The sequence below is a fragment of the Schistocerca americana genome, chromosome 1, assembly GCF_021461395.2.
Source record: "Schistocerca americana isolate TAMUIC-IGC-003095 chromosome 1, iqSchAmer2.1, whole genome shotgun sequence".
In the NCBI taxonomy this organism is placed as follows: domain Eukaryota; kingdom Metazoa; phylum Arthropoda; class Insecta; order Orthoptera; family Acrididae; genus Schistocerca; species Schistocerca americana.
In genome coordinates, this window is record NC_060119.1 from 488,322,242 (window position 1) to 488,348,463 (window position 26,222).

The window sequence follows — 26,222 nt, forward strand, 5'->3', positions numbered from 1 at the left end:
CGGGACGAGACGCGGCAAATTCTGCCCGCGCTCTCCATAAATACTTCTCCCGTACAGGCCCCTATAATCTCTTAGTTCGTCGTATAAGCGACCGAACTGCCTTAAACAGACCTCATCCCTCTCTGCATCCCCTCGCTCAATGACGGACGTGTTATCCGACATCTGATCTTCTCTCAACAATTGCGAATCATTCTTAAACTCAATCTCCAGTTCCGCTGTGGGTATTACAGCTGCCACTTTATAATCGATTTCCGGAACACTACTTAAATTGTTCTCACTGACAGTGAATGCATTTTCTACTGCCGTGTATACAGCTGATCTACTACTTGTGGGCGCACTCCTTTCTCTTAACACTGGCACACTCTCCCGCCGTTGATTATTCCATACAGAATTTTCATAACGACGACACCTGGGTTTTCTCCTGTTATTGGGCCGCCAAAATTTCTCCACGCCCGGTCGGCCCCTCACCGGCGCGGCTAATGGTTTCCCTGTCTCGTCCCAGCAGATACGCTCCCCGGATGCTGCTGAGGCGGCTGATCACACCCTCTGGCGTTATTACTATTCTGTGAAGCCCGTATCACGTTAGTATGATACTGGTTTCCGTCATTCCTGTTATTATTTGCATTGTACCGATTGTTATTACGGTCTGAACCATTATTGTTATTGCTGCCATGGTTGCGGTATGCATTATTCCCATGGTTATCGTTGTTGTGGTTGCTGTGGTACCCGTTGTTGTTACCACGGCCTCTACCACTGTCGCGATTATTGCGCCAATTGTCCTCGTCCTCCACTCTTTCCAGGAAATCATTTATTGTCCTGTAATTGCTTCCTACGTAGCGTTTTGTATCATCTGGAAGCTTTTTGTAGAGTTCCCAGACTATTTCGGATTCCGTGCGGCGATCGCGCAAATATTCCAACTTGCGGATCCAGCCCTCACAAACTCCTTCATCGAACCGCGCGAATTCGCATCGAAAGGCCTCGATACGACAAATTCGCGCCAGACACTTTGCTGTTTTTGCTCTGACCAGTATTCAGCCAGAAACAAATTTTTAAATTCGTCAAAAGTCAGGTTCGTAATGTTGAGGTTTAAGCCCCAACGCTTGGCATCACCAGCCAACACATCAATAATCGCATTAATTTTTCTCTCATCAGTCCATGATCTGGGTAAAACTCTTTCACAATTCTTAATGAAATCCGTCGCGTGTATACCGCCTTTTTTCAAGGGGTCGAACCGCTCCTCTTTCGTCAACAATTCCGAACTATGTGCATAGATTGGCACATAGCTCTGTTTTTCGTCAAGTTTCTTTTCTAACTCCGACACTCTCGTAATTACTTGGCAAGTGGTTGTCGCAAGCGTTTCTACTTCCCTTTTTTTCTCTTCGCAGGTATTAGCCTGCTTCGTCACTTTGGTATCTACTTCGGATACTAAAGCCTTTAAAGTTTCCACCTTCTTTTGATCCTCTTTTTTCACTAATTGAATTTGTTCCGTCACCTTATTCTCGATGATCGGAGCAACTGATTCTCCTACACTTTTCTCGATTCTGCTAATTTCGGAATTAAAACGAGTATTTATGCTTGCAATTTCCGCCTGAACGCCTATCATTTCCTGTTTAAGATTACCGATTTCGGTATTAATTACAACAATATCTTCTTTGATTTTATCAACTTTTGTGTTAACAACTCCAACATTGTTGATAACAACGTTAATAGCTTTGTTCTGATTGTCTAGCATCCGTTCAAATTTTTCAGACTGAGCTTCTTGCTTGGCAGCCCGAGCTTCTTGCTTGGCAGCCTGAGCTTCTTGTTTGGCAGCCTGCCCCTGAACAATGGGTACCGCGGTGCGCGTTTCCCACTGTTCGACCGATTGTTCCGTATCCAAGTCTACCAAATTTTGGTAATTGTTGCCTTCACTCATTTTAATAATTTTCAATATAAATGCCAAATCTCAAATATAATTAGGATTACTCCCACTACTTATTCTCGCTGACGTAACGGCCTGTACGTAACCAGTACTTTGTTACGAGATTTGCAACATACAAAATTCGTGTCCAGAACAACCTCAAATCCGAAGATTGTCCTGTCACCAGGTCGCCACGTGTAACCTCCCCCTCACTTATCGACCTTAATGACAGTGAAAAATTAAACCGCGTGTACCTAATGGAACTTTGGGAAAAGCAATCGTCACTGAAGTTATTCTGTCGGTAAAGGGGGAGGAAAGGGTTACATCTAAATGAAAGGAAAAATGCAAATGAAACTGGTGGAAATTAATTTTGAAAAGGGGTAAAGTTAATGAAGAAAGTAAATGTGCGGCCGTTACGTTAACAATTAACTAGCGGTAATTAGATATTTGAGATCTGGGGGAAATTACGGTCGCCAGTCCTAAGGACAATTACTATAGTAACTGAAAAAGAAAGGTAATTACACATATAATTAGCACTAGAAGCGTGGCAACTGAAGGTTGACACGTGTAGTGTTAAAACTGAAAGTTTGTCAGAAGTAATAACTTTCGCTGCACTCTGACTTAATTTAGCAAAAGAATTAATAAAACCGGAAAACTGAAAGTTAATTTAGTGACTGAAATTAATAAGAAGCTTTCTTTCTTAAGCACATCGAAATTCAGTAAAATACGGTTAGTCTTGGACTACCTCAACAATCATTTCAAAAGCTACTTGAATCTACGCAATTTAGAAATAAGAGATTTAGCTTTGAACTTGAATTAAATGATTCTGAACAATTAACAATAGTAAGATTTAGTACGTACCAAGCTGAGCTGCAGTCACAGGTAAGCTAAAATATGGTCACAAAACTAGCACTCTTAATTTGTGCTTGTGTAATCTAAGTATTGTAGCCAGCTATGAATACTTTAACTGAATTTTGAAATTAAAGCACTGAAATGGAATTATGCTGGCGTTTGAATTTCAACGACACTCGGGTTCATTTCGGAAAAGGAAGGGACCCTGCTTGGTAATGCAATTGGGACAATGAGCAACAAAGGTTCATGCTAAGTAGCTGTAATTTTGTGATGCAACAATTTTAAAAGTTTGAAAAGCTGAGGTCTCCCACACAGTTCTAAAACTTTACGTGCTTCCGGTCTTCCTTGTTGGTTGATTGAAGGTTTGAAGCCGTCGATCGAGGAGGTGGCGACAGTCACTCATTGTCGGCCGTCGCTGTTGCAGAAGCTGGATGTTGGCGCGCCTTCTTCTCAACACGGTAACCAGACGAAACGGGCTCTTGATGTGCGCCAGCTAATGCTTCCCGTCCGCGACACCATGTCAGAAACTATTACCGCAAGTCGAGCCCAATTACATGCTGCCAAACCCCGAAAGCGCGGCAACTCGCGGGAGCTACACACAACACACCTGCTCCACTCGCTACTCCAGCCAGACTCTCTCATGCTCTGCCCGCGCTCCACGCGGCAGAGTTAACACTACCAAAGATCCTACACACTTTGATTCTTCACACGACCTATCGATGTAATCGTTCGATAGCAGTTTTCCCTAGGCAAGACCCAGCGTAAAAATACAAATAATCTTTACACAACAAACCAATTATACATCGACATAAATGCATAAATATATATATACAAATAGTAAAACAATTACAATATGTAAAGACACAGAAATATCATATATTCAGGTAGCAAAAATAAGGAAAACAAATTATAGTACAATAGATGGAAATAGGAGGATATGCATTTCCGGCGTTACACGTTTCACGTCGAGTTGATGCACTACGCCCGGCAAAACCAGATCCGTCACGATATTACGAGGGTGACTCAAATGAAAACAAATATTTTTTTAAATATTAATTATTGTGCAGAAGTGGTACAAAGCTGTATCACTTTTCAACATAATCTCCCCCACGCTCAATGCAAGTCCTCCAACGCTACAAAATGCATAAATTCCTTTAGAAAAATATTCTTTTGATAGTCCGCGCAACCATTCATGCATTCATCAGAACGGAACTTCTTTCCTCCCACTGCGTCTTTGAGTGGTTCAAACATATGGAAATCACTTGGGGCAAGGTCTGGTGAATATGGTGGATGAGGAAGACACTCAAAATGCAGGTCTGTGATTGTTGCAACTGATGTACGGGCAGTGTAGGGCCTAGCATTGTCATTTTGCAAAAGGACACCTGCCGACAGCAATACACGTCGCTTTGATTTGATTGCAGGCCCCAGATTATTTTTTAGGATATCTGTGTATGATGCACTGGTGACAGTGGTCCCTCTAGGCATGTAATGCTCCAAAATGACGCCTTTTTCGTCCCAAAAGAGAGTCAGCATAACCTTCCCTGCTGATGGTTCTGTTCGAAACTTCTTTGATTTTGGTGATGAGGAATGGCGCCATTTCTTGCTCGCTCTCTTCGTTTCCGGTTGGTGGAAGTGAACCCAGGTTTCGTCCCCAGTAACGATTCTTGCAAGGAAGCCATCACCTTCTCGTTCCAAGCGCCGAAGAAGTTCTTCACAAGCACCAACACGTCGTTCTCTCATTTCAGGAGTCAGCTGCCGTGGCACCCACCTTGCAGACACTTCGTGAAACTGGAGCACATCACGCACATTGTGGTGTACTGGCCCATGACTAATCTGTAAACATGCTGCAATGTCATCCAGTGTCACTCGGTGGTTTTCATTCGCTATGGCTTCAACTGCTGCAATGTTCTGTGGAGTCACAACTCGTTGTGCTTGACCTGGACGAGGAGCATCTTCCACTGAAGTCACACCATTTGCAAATTTCCTACTCCATTCGTAGACTTGCTGCTGTGCCAAACATGCATCACCTTACTGAACCTTCATTCGTCGATGAATTTCAATATGTTTCACACCTTCACTACGCAAAAACCGAATAACAGGACGCTGTTCTTCCCTGGTGCAAGTCGCAAGTGAGGCCGCGATTTTTATACTGATACTGCTACGGTATGTGTGCATCTGCACTATGCTGCCACCTACAGGCCATTCTGCACGGTGTTTGTAGTACGCTTACCAACTTATAGGATAAAAGCGCGAAATTTCAATTTGTTATTACAAATTTAAGGTTTTCATTCGACTCACCCTCGTCTCCTTAGAGTGGTAGGGAGTACAGAGAGAAGCTGACGTTGAGAAAAATCATACAGCAGTTCGTATCTTTTGCAGTGCAATAAAGTGAAGTATTCCACGTGCCCCACGTTCTTCGTTTAAAACTGTGTGAGTCTTGTCATAGCTATTACAAAATTCACACGTAGCGTCTTAGGAATCTGTATGAGGTTAGGAGAAATTGTTTTCTACTCCTTAGGCCGTTTTAAAAAGTGTTATACACTACTGGCCATTAAAACTGTTACAGCCGGCCGAAGTGGCCGTGCGGTTAAAGGCGCTGCAGTCTGGAACCGCAAGACCGCTACGGTCGCAGGTTCGAATCCTGCCTCGGGCATGGATGTTTGTAATGTCCTTAGGTTAGTTAGGTTTAACTAGTTCTAAGTTCTAGGGGACTAATGACCTCAGCAGTTGAGTCCCATAGTGCTCAGAGCCATTTGAACCATTTTTGAAAACTGTTACACCAAGAAGCAATGCAGGTGATAAACGGGTATTCATTGCACAAATATATTATAGTAGAACTGACATGTGATTACATGTTCACGCAACTTGGGTGCATAGATCCTGAGAAATCAGTACCCAGAACAACCACCTCTGGCCGTAATAACGGCCTCGATACGCCTTGGCATTGAGTCAAACAGAGCTTGGATGGCGTGTACAGGTACAGGTGCCCATGCAGCTTCAACACGATACCACAGTTCATCAAGAGTAGTGATTGGCTATTGCGACGAGCCAGTTGCTCGGCCACCATTGACCAGACGTTTTCAATTGGTGAGAGATCTGGAGAATGTGCTGGCCAGTGCAGCAGTCGAACATTTTCTGTATCCAGAAAGGCTCGTGCAGGACCTGCAACATGCGGTCGTGCACAATCCTGCTGAAATGTAGGGTTTCGCAGGGATCGAATGAAGGGTAGAGCCACGGGTCGTAACACATCTGAAATGTAACGTCGACTGTTCAGATTGCCGTCAATGCGAACAAGAGGTGACCGAGACGTGTAACCAATGGCACCCCATACCATCACGCCGGGTGGTACGCCAATATGGCGGCGACAAATACACGCTTCCAATGTGCGTTCACCGCGATGTCGCCAAACACGGGTGCGACCATCATGATGCTGTAAGCAGAACCCGGATTCATCCGCAAAAATGACGTTTTGCCATTCGTGCACCCAGGTTCGTCGATGAGTACACCATCGCAGGCGCTCTGTCTGTGATGCAGCGTCAAGGGTAACTGCAGCCATGGTGTCCGAGCCGACAGTCCATACTGCTGCAAACGTCGTCGAACTGTTCGTGCAGATGGTTGTTGTCTTGCAAACGTCCCCATCTGTTGACTCAGGGATCGAGACGTGGCTGCACGATCCGTTACAGCCATGCGGATAAGATGCCTGTCATCTCGACTGCTAGTGATACGAGGCCGTTGGGATCCAGCACGTCGTTCCGTACTACCCTCCTGAACCCACCGATTCCACATTCTGCTAACAGTCATTGGATCTCGATCAACGCGAGCAGCAATGTCGCGATACGATAAACCGCAATCGCGATAGGGTACAACCCGACCTCTATCAAAGTCGGAAACGCATTTCCCCTTCTTACACGAGGCATCACAACAACGTTTCACCAGGCAACGCCGGTCAACTGCTGTTTGTGTATGAGAAATTGGATGGAAACGTTCCTTATGTCAGCAAGTTGTAGGTGTCTCCAGCAGCGCCAACCTTGTGTGAATGCTCTGAAAAGCTAATCATTTGCATATCACAGCATCTTCTTCCTGTTGGTTAAATTTCGCGTCTTTAGTACGTTATCTTCGTGGTGTAGCAATTTTAATGGCCAGTCAACATCATCATCATCAGTGTTCTGTCTAAAGGCAGGTTTTCAAATGCTAGTTCTCCAGGCTGTCCGGTTTTCTGCCATCCTCTTCAGGTCTGCATAATTTCCTCTTCCCTTTATGTCGTTGAAATGGCTCTGAGCATGCTCATCAGTCCCCTAGAACTTAGAACTACTTAAACCTAACTAACCTAAGGACATCACACAACACCCAGTCATCACGAGGCAGAGAAAATCCCTGACCCCGCCCGGAATCGAACCCGGGAACCCGGGCGCCTTTACGTCGTCTATCACCATGTATCTCCTTCCTCTCAGTCTTCTCCCACAAACCAATCCTTCCAAAGCATCTACTAGCAAGCACTCCCTTCTCAATGAACGTCTTTCTCTTACAGCCTTCAGCAGACATCTTCTCTCACCAACCCTTTCCAGTACTCTTTCATTACTCACTCTTTCCATCCAGCCTGTTCTCTGCATTCTCCTCCACATCCACATCTCAAATGCTTCTAACCTTTTTTCATCCTCTCGTCTCAGAGTCCATGTTTCTGCCCCATATAGTGCCACACTCCAGACAAAACATTTGGCAAGCCTTTTCCTTAGTCCTTTATCTAATTTGCCACATAAGCGTCTCCTCTTTCTGTTGAATGCCTCCTTCGCTATGGCAATTCGAGTTTTCACCTTCTGGTGACATCTCAAGTCTTCAGTTATTGTGCTTCCGAGATATTTAAATTCACTTACTTGGCTAATGGTAGATTGTCCTATTTTAATATTGTACAGTCTTCGTCTTGTACTGATGACCATACTCTTTCTTTTTTGCTGTGTTTATTTGCATCCCATATTCCACACAAGCTTCATTCAGATCTTTGAGCATGTTATTCACTGTCCACTCACTTTCTGCCACTAACACCATGTCATCAGCAAATCTTATACATTCTATTCTCTTTCCACCAATACATATGCCTCTTTTCCTATCTAAACTTTTCGCAATGATCTCTTCAAGGTATACGTTAAACAACAGTGTGGAAAGGCGAAAACCTTGTCTGACACCTCGTCCGATACTGCTTCCTTCTGACATTTCATTTCCAATCCTTATCCTTACTTTCTGGTGTAAATATAGATTCTGTATCAGTCGTCTCTCTTTCCAATCTACTCCTTTCCTCTTCAAGATATCCATCAGCTTGTTCCACTGAACTCTGTCAAAAGCCTTTTCTAAATCTATAATAATAGCAAAGATTTCTCTACCCTAATGGCCAGTAGTGTATTAAAAAGTAATTTTTATTCGTGTAATTATTTTAGACTTTTTCCGCCCATTACACGCACAAGGCAGCGTGCAGCGCACAGAGTGGAGCGGTACGGGACGAGTTGCAGGCGAGACAGGGGGCTGGGTCAGCGCGAGGATCCCCGGAATGCCCAGATGGGAGCGCGGCGCGTTTCCCACCGTGCGTGGCGCGGCATGACGTGAGGGCAGGCGGCCGCGCAGGCGCAGTCGCGGCCTCAGGCCGCCGCAGTTTTTGATGTGCGCCCCGCGATCTTATCTGCGCCAGCCGGCCCACCGGCCGCCCCTTTGTCTCGCAAACGTGCCCGGAATAATTTGTCCCGCGCTGACATATTTATAAAATAACGCGTCGCGCTCGCCGCGCCGCACAACGCTTTCCTTGGCGGTTCCTCTCGCGGCCCTCTCTCCTCCCCCTCCCCCCCCCCCCCTCCACCAATTCCTCGGTCCTGCAACGTCTCCTCAATTATTTACCTTCTTAATTCAGTCCCCTACCCCTCATTCCCTAACCTTACTCCCACAGTCGGAAGATGAAGAGCGCACGGTTACGGCTTTTGTTTCCCGACATAAGAAGTCCGCATCCTCGTCTCCCCTCCCTAGACCGTTCCTTAAAGAACTGTCGTCCTTTTAAGAGATAACAACGTGGTGGTATAACTTGACAAATTTAGCGAGAACAGATGTTAGACCCCGAAGGGGTTACTCCACAGGTCCCCTCCACTTGTACCGGTTGCTACGGACCAACGGCGTAGGGTTTAATTTAGGTCATTAACAAATATAGCACATGTAATTTCCGCACCTGCAGCGCCACATCGTGATTATTTCAGAGTTCTCAGAAACACAAAAAATAACAGTGGTTATAAGGAAGACCAGAGCTTAGTTTCCTGTCGACAAAGAGTTTTATTCCGTCGTCTTTCAGGCGAGCATCCACGACAGTAATATTTCTTCCTCCGACGGCTGTAAAGACATCTTCAAGTTGGGTCGATGACTGAATTAAAATCACTTGACACAGCTATACAGGGTGATTCCGTAATGATGATGATGATGATGATGTGTGTGTGGGTCGGTGGGTGGGTGGGTGTGTATGTGTGTGTGAATGCCTAAGGGACCAAACTGCTGAGAGGTCACCGGTCCCTAGCCTTACTCACTACTTAAACTAACTTAAACTAATTTATGGTAAGAACAACAGAGACACCCATGCCCGAGGGAGGACTCGAACCTCCGGCGGGAGGGGCCGCACAATCCGGGACATGGCACCTCGAACCGCGGGTCCACTCCGCGCGGCCCGTGATGATGTTCAAATGTTCAAATGTGTGTGAAATCTTATAGGACTTAACTGCTAAAGTCATCAGTCCCTAAGCTTACACACTACTTAACCTAAATTATCCTAAGGACAAACACACACACCCATGCCCGAGGGAGGACTCGAACCTCCGCCGGGACCAACCCCACAGTCCATGACTGCAGCGCCTTTGACCGCTCGGCTAATCCCGCGCGGCACCCGTGATGATATCACAAGCATTCAGGTATGAAGGGGAAGGATAAATGTATCAATTTGAGGTAAGGGAGCTCACTCTGGAAACGACCGAAACGAAAGTTATAAGCGAAAAAGTTTTGACAACTCTCATAATGGACATCTTCTACTGCAACATCTTTGCTTTTCATATTTTTGGAGGAGGTACCATGAACCAAAACAAGAAAAAAATATCCAATAAACGTGAGCTCTAAACTGCATACCTTTAGAGCTATCAGTACTTGTTCATCTTTGCTACTGCGAAACACATCTCTTCTACATTTACATCTACATGATTACTCTGCAATTCACATTCAAGTGCTTGGCAGAGGGTTCATCGAACCACAATCATACTATCTCTCTACCATTCCACTCCCGAACAGCGCGCGGGAAATACGAACGCCTAAACCTTTCTGTTCGAGCTCTGATTTCTCGTATTTTATTTTGATGATCATTCCTACCTATGTAGATTGGACTCAACAAAATATTTTCGCATTCGGAAGAGAAAGTTGGTGACTGAAATTTCGTAAATAGATTTCGCCGCGACAAAAAACGTATTTGCTTTAATGACTTCCATCCCAACTCGCGTATCATATCTGCCACACTCTCTCCCCTATTACGTGATAATACAAAACGAGCTGCCCTTTTTTTCACCCTTTCGATGTCCTCCGTCAATCCCACCTGGTAAGGATCCCACACCGCGCAGCAATATTATAACAGAGGACGAACGAGGGTAGTGTAAGCCGTCTCTTTAGCGGACTTGTTGCATCTTCTAAGTGTCCTCCCAATGAAACGCAACCTTTGGCTTGCCTTCCCCACAGTATTATCTATGTGGTCTTTCCAACTGAAGTTGTTCGTAATTTTAACACCCAGGTACTTAGTTGAATTGAAAGCCTTGAGAATTGTACTATTTATCGAGTAATCGAATTCCAACGGATTTCTTATGGAACTCATGTGGATCACCTCACACTTTTCGTTATTTAGCCACACCCACAATATTATCTATGTGGTCTTTCCAACTGAAGTTGTTCGTAATTTTAACACCCAGGTACTTAGTTGAATTGACAGCCTTGAGAATTGTACAATTTATCGAGTAATCGAATTCCAACGGATTTCTTTTGGAACTCATGTGGATCACCTCACACTTTTCGTTATTTAGTCACACCATACAGCAATCTTTTCTAAATCGTTTTGCAACTGATACTAGTCTTCGGATGACCTTACTAGACGGTAAATTACAGCATCATCTGCGAAAAACCTAAGAGAACTGCTCAGATTGTCACCCAGGTCATTTATATAGATCAGGAACAGCAGAGGTCCCAGGACGCTTCCCTGGGGAACACCTGATATCACTTCAGTTTTACTCGATGATTTGCCGTCTATTACTACGAACTGCGACCTTCCTGACAGGAAATCACGAATCCAGTCGCACAACTGAGACGATACCCCATAGGCCCGCAGCTTGATTAGAAGTCGCTTGTGAGGAACGGTGTCAAAAGCTTTCCGGAAATCTAGAAATACGGAATCAACTTGAGATCCCCTGTCGATAGCGGCCATTACTTCGTGCGAATAAAGAGCTAGCTGCGTTGCACAAGAACGATGTTTTCTGAAACCATGCTGATTACGTATCAACGGATCGTTCCCTTCGAGGTGATTCATAATGTTTGAACACAGTATATGCTCCAAAACTCTACTGCAAACCGACGTCAATGATATAGTTCGATGGATTACTCCTACTACCCTTCTTAAACACTGGTGCGACCTGCGCAATTTTCCAATCTGTAGGTACAGATCTATCGGTGAGCGAGCGGTTGTATATGATTGCTATGTAGGGAGCTATTGCATCAGCGTAATCTGAAAGGAACCTAATCGGTATACAATCTGGACCTGAAGACTTGCCCGTATCAAACGATTTGAGTTGCTTCGCAACCCCTAAGGTATCTACTTCTAAGAAACTCATGCTAGCAGTTATTCGTGTTTCAAATTCTGGAATATTCCATATTCTGCTGTACCACTGCTCATAGCTTTTATGGCAAGCATTTCAAAAAATGGTTCAAATGACTCTGAGCACTATGGGACTTATCTTCTGAGGTCATCAGTCCCCTAGAACTTAGAACTACTTAAACCTAACTAACCTAAGGACATCATACACATCCATGCCCAAGGCAGGATTCGAACCTGCGACCGTAGCGGTCGCGCGGTTCCAAACTGAAGAGCCTAGAACCGCTCGGGCACTCCGACCGGCAAGCATTTTAGAGCCCATGTTTACTAGGTTTTTTTTTTGGTCCGTACTACCTCCTCCCAAAATATGAAAAGTAAAGAAGTCGTAGTATAAGAGGCCCACTGCAGAGGCAGCAGAACGATTTTCGCTTTTGACTTTCGACTCGGTCGTTTCGAGACCAAGATCCCTTACCTCTAATTGATACATTTACCCTTCTCAGTCGTCCCTTAAAGTCTGTAACTTCATCACTGAATCGTCCTATATACTAGGGAGCAAATGCGCGTGCGTCAGAGATACACTCTCGTTCCACCTGCACAACCAAAGGCAGTGACGTCACACGCTGTCGATCGTTCACGCTATATGTTGATCAACAAGTGTAAGTCGAGCTGGTGTGAAACTCGCATACGTCATGATTTCCGGGGTTGTGAACAGGTTGAGCTTAAATTGCTGCGAGTGAAATGGTTGAACACACTCAAAGCAATAGCTATATGCCTTTTTTTTTTTTTTTTTTTTTTTTTTTTTTTTTTTTTTTTTTTTTTTTTGTCGCTTCACTTAGCCGTTCGGTTGGAAACAATGTCTCCCGCGTCACAAATAAGACAGTCCGCACAAGAGCGTCAATCATAGATAAAACTATATACTTCAGAAATAAAGCATAGGAAGTACCAAGTCAGCAAATCCAGAGTTTAAAAATTATTACAACGGATGGCATGTTTTGGAATGCCAAGCAGCAAAGGTTCAGAAAAATAGTTCCGCTGAGTGCCCAGGCGTAATATGAGTGGCTTCCATGAATTGTCGAGCTGGAAACGACTCAGTTGAGCGAGTTGTCTGCTTATTGTATTTCTATAGCTTCGTTACGACTGAATCCCTATACGGTGTGTCTAAGGCTGCTATCCTGGCTTCTCTATATTCTAAGGAATACCCACCGCAAAATGTTCAGCCATTACACATTTGTTGGATTGTGGAAGGCTATTGTTATTCGATGCACTGTTCTTGTACAGTGCTAATTGTTTCTACTAATTTTAGGAAACTGACAAAGAATTTCATTTACACTCGCCTTACGTAAAAGCACATTGTCTTCCACAGATCCCAGAAGAACCACTGTCTTAGCCAGTAGATGGCAGATCACACCCATTTTATGCTTCTTCATTATTCGGCCAATTTAAAGAAACCTTTAGCACATACTGTAGAAAGCCGCTAGACTTTATACTTCTTCCCTCTTGCTTTTCCTTAGGTTGGTGTGGCGTTTTCGTTTGCAGAGCTCACTAAATTTAACGTATTGCATATCCATTTCTACGAATACTTCTTCCACGCTTACCAGTTCGGGGTGTCAAGACTACATGGACCTTACATACTAAAATATCCAAGTACAAAGTACGTTCAAAGTTTCCAAGGGATGGTGGCATTCGGCACCTGCAAGTATAAATCAAAAGAGGATTTGTGGTACATGCAATGCCCTAAATCTCATCCTCTTTATCTCGAACCAATACACCTAAAAACGATGGACAGCCATTCATTTACCATTCCATGGAAAATTCGATATTTTCGTGAATGAGTGAAGATGCTCAAGAAACTCAACTAATACATCTTTGCTGTGGGACCAAATTATGCCAGAGCAATGACCTTCAGATTCTGTAAGTATGAACCCCTTTCTACACACGTAATGCTTTTATCTCTGACTGACGCTCTCGTGCTAACTGTCGCACCTCTGACGCAAGCGCATTAACTTCATACTATACCTTTGGGTCAAGTGGTTTTAATTCAGTCTTCGCACCACCTTGATGATGGTCTGTGTGACTGTCAGCCGAAATATCGGAAGAAGAAAAACTGTTGCCCCGGATGCACACATAAAGAATGATGGAATATTCCATCAGCCGCGAATACTTAGAGAAACATAGAATTCACTAGACACGAACTCAGTAGGGCAAGAATACTGAAGAAAATGGGCCTTGGCCTAGTTGAATTAACCAACCTAGGATAATCCCGAAAAGGTCGATGGGAAAATGAGGAAAAAGGTAGCCTAATTAATAAGGTCGAACAGGAATTCGAACTTTTCTCTTCCTGAATGCCATTGTCTTATCCACTACGTCGCCTTGTTTGGTAAGTGATGTGTACTCTGTCACACGGTACTCAGCGACAGCTACAGAAGGCAACATCAGTCCCGCCTTCTCCAAAGTGGTGCCGCATAGTTACGATCAGTTGCCACATAGGTAGTGCACATAACAGGAACCTATTTGTGCTTCTATAACAGGACTTTCAAAGAATCCGCTCCATTTGCCAATAGGTGTCTCAACCACCCAAGAGGGCGCTGATACTAAGAAGTGCTTTCTGCACCCGCCAATTAGATCACAGATGGACATCTTTCCAACTTTCGTGGATAAATGAAGACGCACTGCCACACTTAGCCATTTCATTGCCAGCAGCAGTCACTGACCAGTCCCACTTGCCGCCGTTATAGGCAGCCGTTATCAACAAGTGATCGTCGGACAGTAAATGCTGAGTGTTATTCGAGCCTGAGCCCGAACGGCGAACTATTAGTTATAGGAGTCCAGACTAAAATTCTACAGATAACATAGTTCTCTTTCACTGTGTTAAGTTAGATTACTGTGTAGGACTTCTACTACAGAGCCACACATCATACATCAGTAAAAGTTGAGTTCTTCACTGTAAAATCTTTTAATTAATGCTGGTTACTTGTTTATCACTGTGTTGCCAATCTTAGCTATCTTCTAGTTAAGATTACCGTGAAGTATGGCTGCTTCTGGTAAGGGCTTTCCGTAAACTTCGCTTCTCGCCTGTTATTCTTAATACCAATTAATTTCGTACTTCCTTCACCCACCTGCTTTTTAACGAACTTCTATATCACTGCACACCTTCATTGCAGTGAATGTGATAGATGTAAGCAAATTTTGGTAACTGATTATCTGTTTGATGATGAGTCGCTACAATAATCTAAAAATTATCTTATGGAACTCAGTCTATAGCACATTCACAAGTTCTGTGATAAGTTTGTCCTTGCGTCTTCATGATTTTTGCGCCTTCAGATTTGCATCTTCGGATTTTTCACCGCAAATGTTTGATCGGCACAGTGCGGCGAGGAGGAAGAATAAATTTGTTGATCATCAGACATTACGTGAATGTCCTTACGTACATTCGAAACTGTTCCATACGGTCTCAGGGGGTAAGAGCATGTGACACTGTTGACGGTGATGCGTCCGCCAGATGGGATCATTAAGCTCAGTGGCCTACTTGGTGTCGTTCACCAGGAGAAGGGCATGTGCAGGCACCGGATATCAACCTTTCCCTTCTCTCTCATCGTTATCAAAACAACATTGTAGAAGGAAAGGAATTCCATTATGCAGATACTATATATGTTTATTTAGCAAAACACACGTAGTTATTAGCCACGTGCAAGAATCCTTTTCCGTTATACAATGAGTATCGTAGCAGCATGCCCAGAGCATTCCACCATGTGAACACAATGACACCCATATCACTGACATCGGTTTAAGCACTGAAGAGCCAGGCAAACTGGTACACTTGCTTAACATCGTGTAGGGCCCCCACGAGCACACAAAAGTGCCACAACACGACGTGGCATGGACTCGACTAATGTCTGAAGTAGTGCTGGAGGAAATTGACACCGTGAATTCTGCAGGGCTGTCCATAAATCCGTAAGAGTACGAGATGGTGGAGATCTCTGCTGAATAGCAAGTTGCTAGGCACCCCAGATATGCTCAGTAATGTTCATGCCTTGGGAGTTTGGTGGACAGCCGAAGTGTTTAAACTCAAAAGAGTGCTTCTGGAGCCACTCTGCAGCAGTTCCGGAAGTGTGGAGTGTCACATTGTCCTGCTGGAATTGCCCAAGTCCGTCGGAATGCACAACGTACATGAATGGATACAGGCGATCAGAGAGGATGCTTATGTACGTGTCACCTGTCAGAGTCGTATCTTGCCACCGTTCGTGCGTCTCCCCCCGTCGGAGGTTAGAGTCCTCCCTCCCTCCCTCGGGCATAGGTGTGTGTCTTGTCCTTAGCGTAAGTTAGTGTAATTAGCGCGTAAGCCTACGGACCGATGACCTCAGCAGTTTGGTCCCATAGGAACTTACCATAAATTAATTAGAGTCGTATCTAATCAGGGGTCCCATATCACTCCAACTGCACGAGCCCCACACCATTGCAGAGCCCCCACGAGCCTGAACAGACCCCTCCTGACATGCAAGGTCCATGGATTCATGAGGTTGTCTCCATACCCGTACACGACCAACCGCTCGATACAATTTGAAACGAAACTCGTCTGACCAGGCAACATATTTCCAGTCATCAACAGTCCAGGCCCAGGCGAGGCGTAAAGCTTTGTGTTGTGCAGTCATAAAGGGTACATTAGTGCGCCTTCGGCTCCAAAAGCTCATATCGATGACGTTCCGTTCAATGGTTCACTAGCTGACGCTTGTTGATGCCACAGAAATTTGCGGAAGGATTACACTTCTGTCGCGTTGAACGTTTCTCTTCAACCGTCGTTGGTCTCGCTCTTACAGGATCTTTTTCCGGCCGCAGCGATGTGGGAGATTCGATGTTTTACCAGATCCTTGGTGTTCACAGTACACTCGTGAGATGGTCGCACGGAAATTCCCCACTTCATCGCGACCTCGGAGATGCTGTGCGCAATCGCTTGCGCGCCGTCTATAACACCACATTCAAACTCACTTAAATTTTGATAACTTGCTATTGTAGCAGCAGTAACCGATCCAAGAACAGCGCCAGACGCTTGTTATCTTATATAGGCGTTGCCGACTGCAGCGCCGTATTCTTCTTGCTCACAAATTTCTGTATTTGAATACGCATGCCTATACCAGTTCCTTTGGCGCTTCAGTGTAGTGTGTTCCATCATTATGAAATACCTCCTAGACAACGGTCTATCGACACACAACCAGCATAGATTCAGAAAATATTGTTGTTTAACGCAATTTACTCTTTATTCACACAAATAAATGAGTGCTATTGACAGATCTCAAGTTGATTCCGTATTTCTAGATTTCCAAAGGGCTTTTGGCACCGTTCCTCATTTCTGACGAAACTGTATGCCTGCAGAGTATCGTGTCAGCTGTACGACAAGTTGACAGATCATAGCAACTGACTGGAAATTGGAAATTTGTGGTAAGGTCTTGGCGGACTAAACTGCTGAGGTCATCGGTCCCTAAGCTTGCACACTACTTAATCTAACTTAAACTAACTTACGACACGATGTAGGAGGCAAGCTGAGAAGTCCTATTAGATTCATTGCAGATGATGCAGTCGTTTACCGTCCAATAATGTCATCAGAAGATAAAGACAGATTACAAAATAAGTTAAACAAGAAATATGCGAGATGCGAAAAGTGGCAATTGATCCTGAAAAATGAGAAGCTTGCGGTCCTGCACATGAGTATCAAAACATTCCGTTAAATTTGGTTGCACAATAAAATACAAAACTTTAAAGACTGTCGATTCAACTAAACGTCTAGCGGTTACTATTATGAACAAATTAGATTGGACTAATAACAAAGAAAATGTAATGGCGAAGGCGAACAGTCATGTACTGATGTATGCTGACCTGTACATTGTCAAGCTTAATGCCGCTGAAAGCAGCCGGGACAGTAAAAGCGGGAAATCAGAGAACACTGCAAAGAGCAGGCAAGGTGTTAGCGTTTAAGTTACCGGAGGTAAACAGTAACGCTAGAGCGGTGTGAACTGCAGACGCGCTGGACAGCTGTCCCAGCGGAGAAGTTTGACTGCAGAGAATTAATCGGTAACTCAGTCCACGGCCTAGACGCTGTTGTAAGGCGTCATAGTAGAAGATGGTCACAACATGGCATGTCTTAGCAGTCGAAGCAAGCTAAATATTTACCCCTGAGTACCTCAACGCCAAGGGGTTTCCACAGCTTAGAGTGCTACTTCAGCAGCCCCCACTCGCTAGAGGCCTCAGGGCGGGGTCAAGTGACGTAAAACACAGTTTTTGCTAGCCATAATAGGAAGGACAGTGACGTGTAGCCTCCATCTGAACACTGTTGTTGATGGACTTCGAATTTGTTAATGCAAACGTTAGAAACATACCTATCTATTGAATAGGAGAGGGAAAGGGAGAGGGATGTGAATGTGGTTGGCCAGAGGCGCCCTGGACGTGCAGAGCCGCTCATCGGATTGGCCGAAGCCTGAAAAGTGCCGGTGAACTGGTGGACTGACTATAGGAAGTGAGAAATAGTGCGAGGCCACAATCCTTTAAAAAGCGCTGGTTTTTGTATTCAGATAGAGTCCTTAGTCAGATTGTTGGGACGCCAACTCCGTGTCACTCATCGCCAGCCTCGTGTAAGCTTCCTCAAATCTGTTTTTCTCACTTGGAGTGCTATTCTCAAAAAAAAAAAAAAAAAAAAAAAAAAAAAAAAAAAAAAAAAAAAAACCGGTTCAAATGGCTCTGAGCATTATGGGACTTAACTTATGAGGTCATCAGTCCCCTAGAACTTAGAACTGCTTAAACCTAACTAACCTAAGGACATCACACACATCCATACCCGAGACAGGATTCGAACCTGCGACCGTAGCGGTCGCGCCGTTCGAGACTGTAGCGCCTAGACCCCCTCGGTCACCCCGGCCGGCGCTATTCTCAAAGTTCGTACTTAACAATACGACTAGTGTTTGCTATTTCTATTGGCTCTCACCCCACCGACTCAGTCACTGACTTCTGTTGTGTAACCAGTTGCATCTTTTGATTTATCTAAAGTTTAGAATTAGCCTTCCGTGTAATAGTTAATCTGATTACAAATTAATAGTGTTAATCAGACCCCTGATTATCCTTGAGTCTACTGTTCCGTGCATCCTATCGAGTCCCAAAATTCGAGTCTCTTGTAGGTGCCCTGTGACAGTGTTCGGCGCTGATCCATGCAATCAACTTGCCCCTGCTGGAAGTCTGTCGTTCTGTATTTGCTCCTAACCGCTCGGAAATTGCAGACTGGCCTGTAACTCCCTGTTGTCCTTCTGTCCCCTGTTAGGACACGACACAACCAAAGACTTCGTTTTGTTGGCAGAACACTAAATAGACTGTCTATACTACGCCTGTCCATTGTTTCCTGGGTCAATGCTGCGCGGCATGGTAGCATTACCACATGGGTTTGATGGAGAAAATCGAAAAAGTTCAAAGAAGGGCAGTTCGTTTTGTATTTTTACGAAACTGGGAAGAGTGTGTCATGGATATGATAAGCGAATCGGGCTGACAACCATTAAGGGCGTTTTTCGTTGCAGCGATATCTTTTCGCGAAATTTCAATCACCAACATTCTTTTCCGAATGCCAAAATGCTTCGTTGACTCCCACCTACTTTGAGAGAAATGAACATCGTTATAAAGTCAGAGAAATAAGAACTCGTGATCTGTGTGAGGGATCGAAGATCCAGATATTCATTTCTCCCACATACTGTACGTGGGCGGAATGGTGGTGAAACCGTCTGAAAGAGGTTATAGGCACCCTCTGCCAAACAGTTAGATGTGAACTGCAGAGTAGATGTAGACGCAGTGTAGGTAGTCTGTGTGACGTTGGTAGACCACCCTTAGCGGGGTTGCAGCGACACTCGCTGGGCTGGGAAATAAGAGGCGGACCTCGGCACGCGGTGACGGATAATACTAGTACGCCATCAACATTCGTTTGAGAGGCCGTGCGGGGCCGGTGCAGCAGGCCAAAGCGAGCCGGCCCGTTTCCGAGACCAGGGCGCCCGCCGCATACTCACGTGGCAGATGGCTATCTCCAAGATGGTTGACGCCACAAAAACTACAAGTCAGCCTGTCGGGATCTCTCCCTCGGAAACTTGTGTGCGCACGATGTGTGTCCTTGCCCAGGTAGGGGTGATCCCAAGACTTTTTTCTACTGTATATCCACAAATGTTAAATTTGTCGCAGGGGAATTCCAACAAGTTATACACCACACCGTGAGCTGGAGCCAGAAATACGTCCGTGTCCTGAAGTTAAGGAATCTTCGATATTCACGAAAAAGCAGTGCTTCTGTGCGAACTAAAAAGTGGTGGGATAACATGGAAAGACGTGAAATACGTAATGCCCAAGTACTACACTATGTTGCTTACCTGTGTCGGCAGAATTCTCAAGTACAGTGGATCTAACTGCATGTTACCTACAACTGCCACACATTATTTGAGTCATCGGAAAGCAGGTCGAACCACCGAATACATCAGAATGAAATTACACGTGGCCACATCACTGGCAGATTTCCTAAAACGAACATCGAATCCGAAGAAACTCCGACCCCATGACCTATCGGCTTGCAGGGACGCGCTCTGCCACTAGATCATCAAGCCCACTGTAACATTAACACCAACATTAATTAAATTTTTATCTACGTCCAGAGATCCATTTTGCGCGGCAGAGCACAGATAGAAAGTTTTTACGCATCGCTGCTCCGAATTACGTTCATCTAATGCTCTTTTACGCGATGTTCAGCTTTTTCTGTCTTCTTCTTCACTTTTCTAGCGTAGACATCGCTTCGAACGACACGAAATCCGCCATTATGCTGTATACTACTACTCGTTTTTGCATTAGAGATCAGGTCGTTCGTTATGTGGATTCCACACCACCCTTACATGTATTGGGAGCTCCAATTATAACTCGCTGTCGACGGAGAGAGGAATGTACTGGTAGTAGTGCAGCTTAGCGCACAGCGACACGACACCTATTTAATAGAGGAGCATTAGACTTTTAGATCTGTTTGTGACTTTCTAGTGGAGTGAAAAGGACATACCTATTTTGTGTCTTGAAAATGTCGGCTTTTGCTTCTACCAAACAGCATTTGCGGCAAGTGTTACTCTTCTGCTTTCATCTTAAGAAATTGCTACGGAAAGTCATCGTTTGCTTGGGGAAGAGCACGGGAAACGTGCTCTGTGGGACACAACATACAGTGAGTGGTTTAGACAATTCAAAGGCAACTATTCTGAGATGAGTGACAAAATACGTCCAAGTTGGTGTGGTGTACCATGAGCTGCTGCAACAGAGTCAAACGGTGAATGCTGAACGCTACGAAACATAGATACTCAATATGAATCGCGCATTTAAAGACAAAAGACCGCAGTATGCTCGGAGACAAGAGAAAGTCCTTCCGATTCACAGCAGCGCCAACGTGTTGCAAACCGATAGAAGGAAAGCTTGATGGGACTTCGATGGCATGTCTTACCCCATCCACGATATTCATCAGACATTTCCCCTTCCGATTACCATTTGTTTCGGTCCATGCAGTATGATCTTTCTGAGAAATTCTTCACGTCTTTAACGATCTCGAAAACTAGCTCCATGAGTGGATCACCTCGAAATACCCTGAATTTACTTTTTTTTTTTTTTTTTTACTGCGGAATCCATTTGTTTCCGGAAAATTGGGAAAATGTTGTAGCTACCAATGGATAACTATCTTGAACAATTTCCTTAAAATAAACATTTGTGTTCTGTCCAAGAAACAGCGAGAATTAGTATGCAGAGATGAAGAGGCTGCCACATGACAGACCAGGGCCAAAATCTGCACCAAACCAGTATTTGTACCGAAGACTACAGAAAGAAAAATGGGCCTGGTGTCTACCGGACCGACGATAATGCCTGATTCCACAGCGGTGGCCTGGTGGGCGATTACCAGCAACATGACCATAAAACGCACACAGACCGGCCAGCTTGCTCCCCACATCTACACCAGAACGACACTCTTAGGACGACGTAGTCCGAAGAACTACAGCCTAACCACTGCCACCAAGGACAATTACTGACCTCCAGAGGACAAGCGTCCAGCAACGGAAAGCGTGACTGCAAGCCAATTTGGACGGCCTGAAACGCAGAACTACTGATATTTCTACATCGCTCTGTGAGAACATCACGTACTGTACTGAAGTTCCAGCCTAGCGCGTCGGAGCGACACAGACCACGGGCTATGACTGGGTTTCAGAAATACCGTGGATTAGTGTGGTAGGTGTCGCAATGGGACCAGGACAATTTTCGGAAGAGACATTTTTATGTTGCTTGATGTTTCTTGGATCTCCAACATCCCTGAGATCATGTCGAAGAGTGTAGTTCCTTAGTGAAGGTCAGAGACTTCCCAGACAGTTTGTCAGAAATGGTTCACACGGCTCTGAGCACTATGGGACTTAACATCTGAGGTCATCAGTCCCATAGAACTTAGAACTACTTAAACCTAATTAACCTGAGGACATCACACACATACATGCCCGACGCAGGATTCGAACCTACGACCGTAGCGGTCGCGCGGTTCCAGACTAAAGCGCCTAGAACCGCTCGGCCACAGTAGCAGGCAACTGTTTGTCATGTTCACATAATTCTGCAGACAAGTTACAGAAAGAAGTTGGTTACGAGGACAAAAAATTGGTTCTACTTCTTTATCCGATGCTGGTAAAGCGCACAATCTGGACCTTGTGTCCTAAATACGATCAGGCAGTAATATAAAATAATCAGAAAGAGGGATAACAACCCCTGGAATAGAAATTAATCACAGACTAAAGGAAGGAACCTGAAAACACGTGATAGATGTATGCAGAAGCGACATGGTGAAGACTGAAATACGTACTGTGGATTTTTCTTGTGGCGTGTGGCCAAAAGAGACTTGGTCTGCTCATATACAGACAACTGAAGTTTCTTACGACACTACGTGATCATTCCAAGACCAAAGTACTGTGCAGGAATATACCGGGTTTTGCCAAACCTCTAAACAGTGCTTCATGGAGCGAGGAAACGTGACGCTGTTGACGACCAGCATCCCTCTCAAGAGAGCTCACTAAGTATCTACAAACTTCTCGAAAGAAGTAGGCTGCATGCCGGAATGGGATTTCTTCTCCTCCACACTCTTGTCAACTACACGTATAACATCCGAAGCAAATACAGTTTATTACACTTCTAAATAGCCTAGTAGACGCTGTTATATGACTCTTTTACGTGGCTATGCCGCAAAGAATGATGTTTGGGTAAATGAACAATCTGTGTGTAATAAACACAAAAAATGGTTCAAATGGCTCTGAGCACTATGGGACTTAACATCTGAGGTCATCAGTCCCCTAGAACTTAGAACTACTTAAACCTAACCAACATAAGGACATCACATACATCCATGCCCGAGGCAGGATTCGAACCTGCGACCGTAGCGGTCGCGTGGTTCCAGACTGAAGCGCCTAGAACCGCTCGGCCACACTGGCCGGCGTAATGAACGCATTCACGTCATCTGTAGATAGTGGCGTTGAAACACACGTTATATTACGTTCAGAACCAACGAATGGCGCCTCTCGAGTACGACTATATCCTTAGGACGTAAGGGGGCAGAAGGAAAAGGAAGGGGCTAGATCGAGCCCCAACGATGACACTGTTGTTGGAGGCAGAGGACAATCTGGGATAGTGTAAGGACGGAGAAGGAAATCGGCTGTATCCTATTTGAGGGAACCGTCGCAGTGTTCGCAAGTCCTCTGTGCCAAGTGAACGAAAAATACTTGTGAGAAAATCTCGATTGAGAAATATATATAAAAAAGCGAAGCACGCAGAAGGGGAGGAGAAAACGAAATTAAAAACTTTGCGGTTTGAAAAGGTACGAAATTTCATTTCGGTAATTACAAAATCCAGTCACATTTATAAAGATCCCTCTAGCATCAGTCCACTTACAGGCACAACGTTGCATCCGCATTGGCACGAATGCATGCATTGATTTGGTTGGGAATGGTGTCTTCAAGCTGTTGTATGTCTTCTGAAGCAAGCTGATCACAACTGTTGTAACTACGATATTGCAGTAACTGTGTTATTCCGAATTACGAAGCAGTGTTCGTTTGGATATGCACGCGGCGACTGCAGCCGTTATGAAATACATTACATGTATTCTCAAATGCGAATATGGACAACCATCAACTGTATACTGGAATGATGACAATGAAAATTTGTGTCGGACCGTGGCTCGAACCCGGATTTCCCGCTAATTGCGAGCGCTCGCCTTATTGTTAGGGTACCCGAGCACGACTCACGACCAAACCTAAACTTTCATATGTCGTCAACCATGTGTCTACAACCTGTACGAGTGTACATCCATTATGTATATTTCCGTATAGGCGAGACATTTTACTTGAAAGTCGCTTGCACGGTGTCGGCGGATAGATACGATATTGCAAAGCCTGTGTCATTCCGAATTACGATGCAGTATTCCTATGGACGTGCATGGTTGACAACATATGGAAGTTTCGGTCTGGTTGTGAGTCTTGCTCGTATAGCCTAACGGTAAGGCGTTCGCTCACGATAAGCGGGAAATGCGGTTTTGAGACCCGGTCCGACACAAATTTTCATTATCGTCATTCCATCATACATCAAATCCACAATTGTGAATACATTTAATGAACTGCTGTAACTGGTCCTTGATATTCTGGATACGGGATAGAGCTGATGTCTGAGCTGCTCTCACACATGTTCGTTTCGGGGACAGATCTGCGAATCTTGGTAACCATTGGAGTACCTCTGCATCACGCAGACCGTTCATAAAGACATGTGCCATGTGCGGATGAGAACTGTCCTGTTGAAAAACAGCACCACGACATGTCGCGCGAGAGCAAACACGTGAGGACACAGAATGTCCGTGACCTACTGTTGTTCCCTCAGTCACTATCAGCCGGATGGAAAGCGTGACCTCTTCCCATGCGCCGCCATGCTCGCCGACGATTGTCACCTGAGGCAAGTGCAGAATAGCGAATCATCGCTGAACACAATGTGAAGCCATTCATCAGCAGTTCATGCTTCCCGATCACGGCACCGCTCCAAATGCAGCCGTTCGTGTTGTGGCGTTAACGGCAGCAAACGCACGGGACGGTAGTTCTCTACTCTGGCTGCTGCTACTCTCCGATCAAAGTTGCGGGATGGTACTGAACGTTGCACGCAGTCCGTTACTTGCTCCTGGATTGTAGGCACAGATGTGAAGGGATTACGACGTGCACATTATGGCGACCCTCCCTTATTGTTGCCGGAGTTGGATGACAGGAACCTTGAAGACGAGTGTGACCGCCCTCACGTTCCCATGCACACCAGCATCGGACCACAGTCACACCCGAATATCTCAGAAATCTGCAGTTTACACGATTCGACAAACCGGCCAAATGGACACAAGCAGAAAGGTCCCTTTCAAGCGCTATCAGGCGCTGTTAATGCTGTCTCATACGTGTACACGGCATCTCCGTATATCCGACAGAGAACGCTCAACATCTGACGCCGTTTGCGCTCCTTATATACTCTACCAGACATGGTAACACCACTAAACACGAACAACACTAACGCACTCTGACGGCCGTTCTACACGTCACAGTGTACTGCAACTCTAATCATTTATTTACTTGACGATGGTGCGTACATGTACGAAAGTGCTCCACATCCGACCATGTGTCCCGGGCTATTCACTTCTTTTGTCAGGCAGTGTATGTAAACAACTCTCTTCATCAGGGTATCGCACCTGCCATGAAGACGCTTTGAAATTGGTAAAATTGTGAGATTCGAAGTATGAATTTTTGGTGACAGAACGTTTTGTAAGTTTGTTATTTACAGATCTTCTAGAATCAAATTTCAGCAACGTAAAATACTCACTAGAAAAAATGTTATACAGATTGCGGTGACGTAAAACGAGATTACAAGGAAATTACAAAAATCGTAGTCTTTCAGTGCCATGCAGAGGATTTTTCACCTTTTCCAGGCATATACAAGAATACCGGGCAGGTTTGTACAGCTGTGGAAACGACATGAATCTGTCTTTCTTGAAAAGATCTTCCGACAGCTGGTTGCATCTATAGCGGGTCGATTTGGCACACATTGCCGAGCTAGTGGTTAACAGACCGTCGTGTCCCCATAGGGAGATAGAAGAACACCTTACGGATGACAGGGGGTCTTGGCTCAGTTGACACAAAAGACGAGAGAAAGTAGAGTGTGAAAGAATTTCAAAGTATGGAACTTGGTGTAGAACTCAAGGAAGCACGATAGAAAAAAAAGTCAGAATGTATTCCTGGTAATGGAGCTCTACTCCACAGCTAAGACCTCTTCGGCTAATTCTATGTCTTACTCTGAACTCGTGCCAATAAAAGTCGGATAACTTTTCCTCACAATCTATCACGTTAGCAGCGGCAGCTTGCCAAGGCTAACAACTATTGTAAGTGCAAATCCAGGCGACAAGCGACGCAAGTGTAGTGTCTCTTTACTACTGCAGACATGTCTTCTGGGTCGAGTATGAACTCGTATTTAAATTGTTCGGAGAGGTCGCTTTCTCGGATCATACACTACTAGCCATCAAAATTGCTACACCACGAA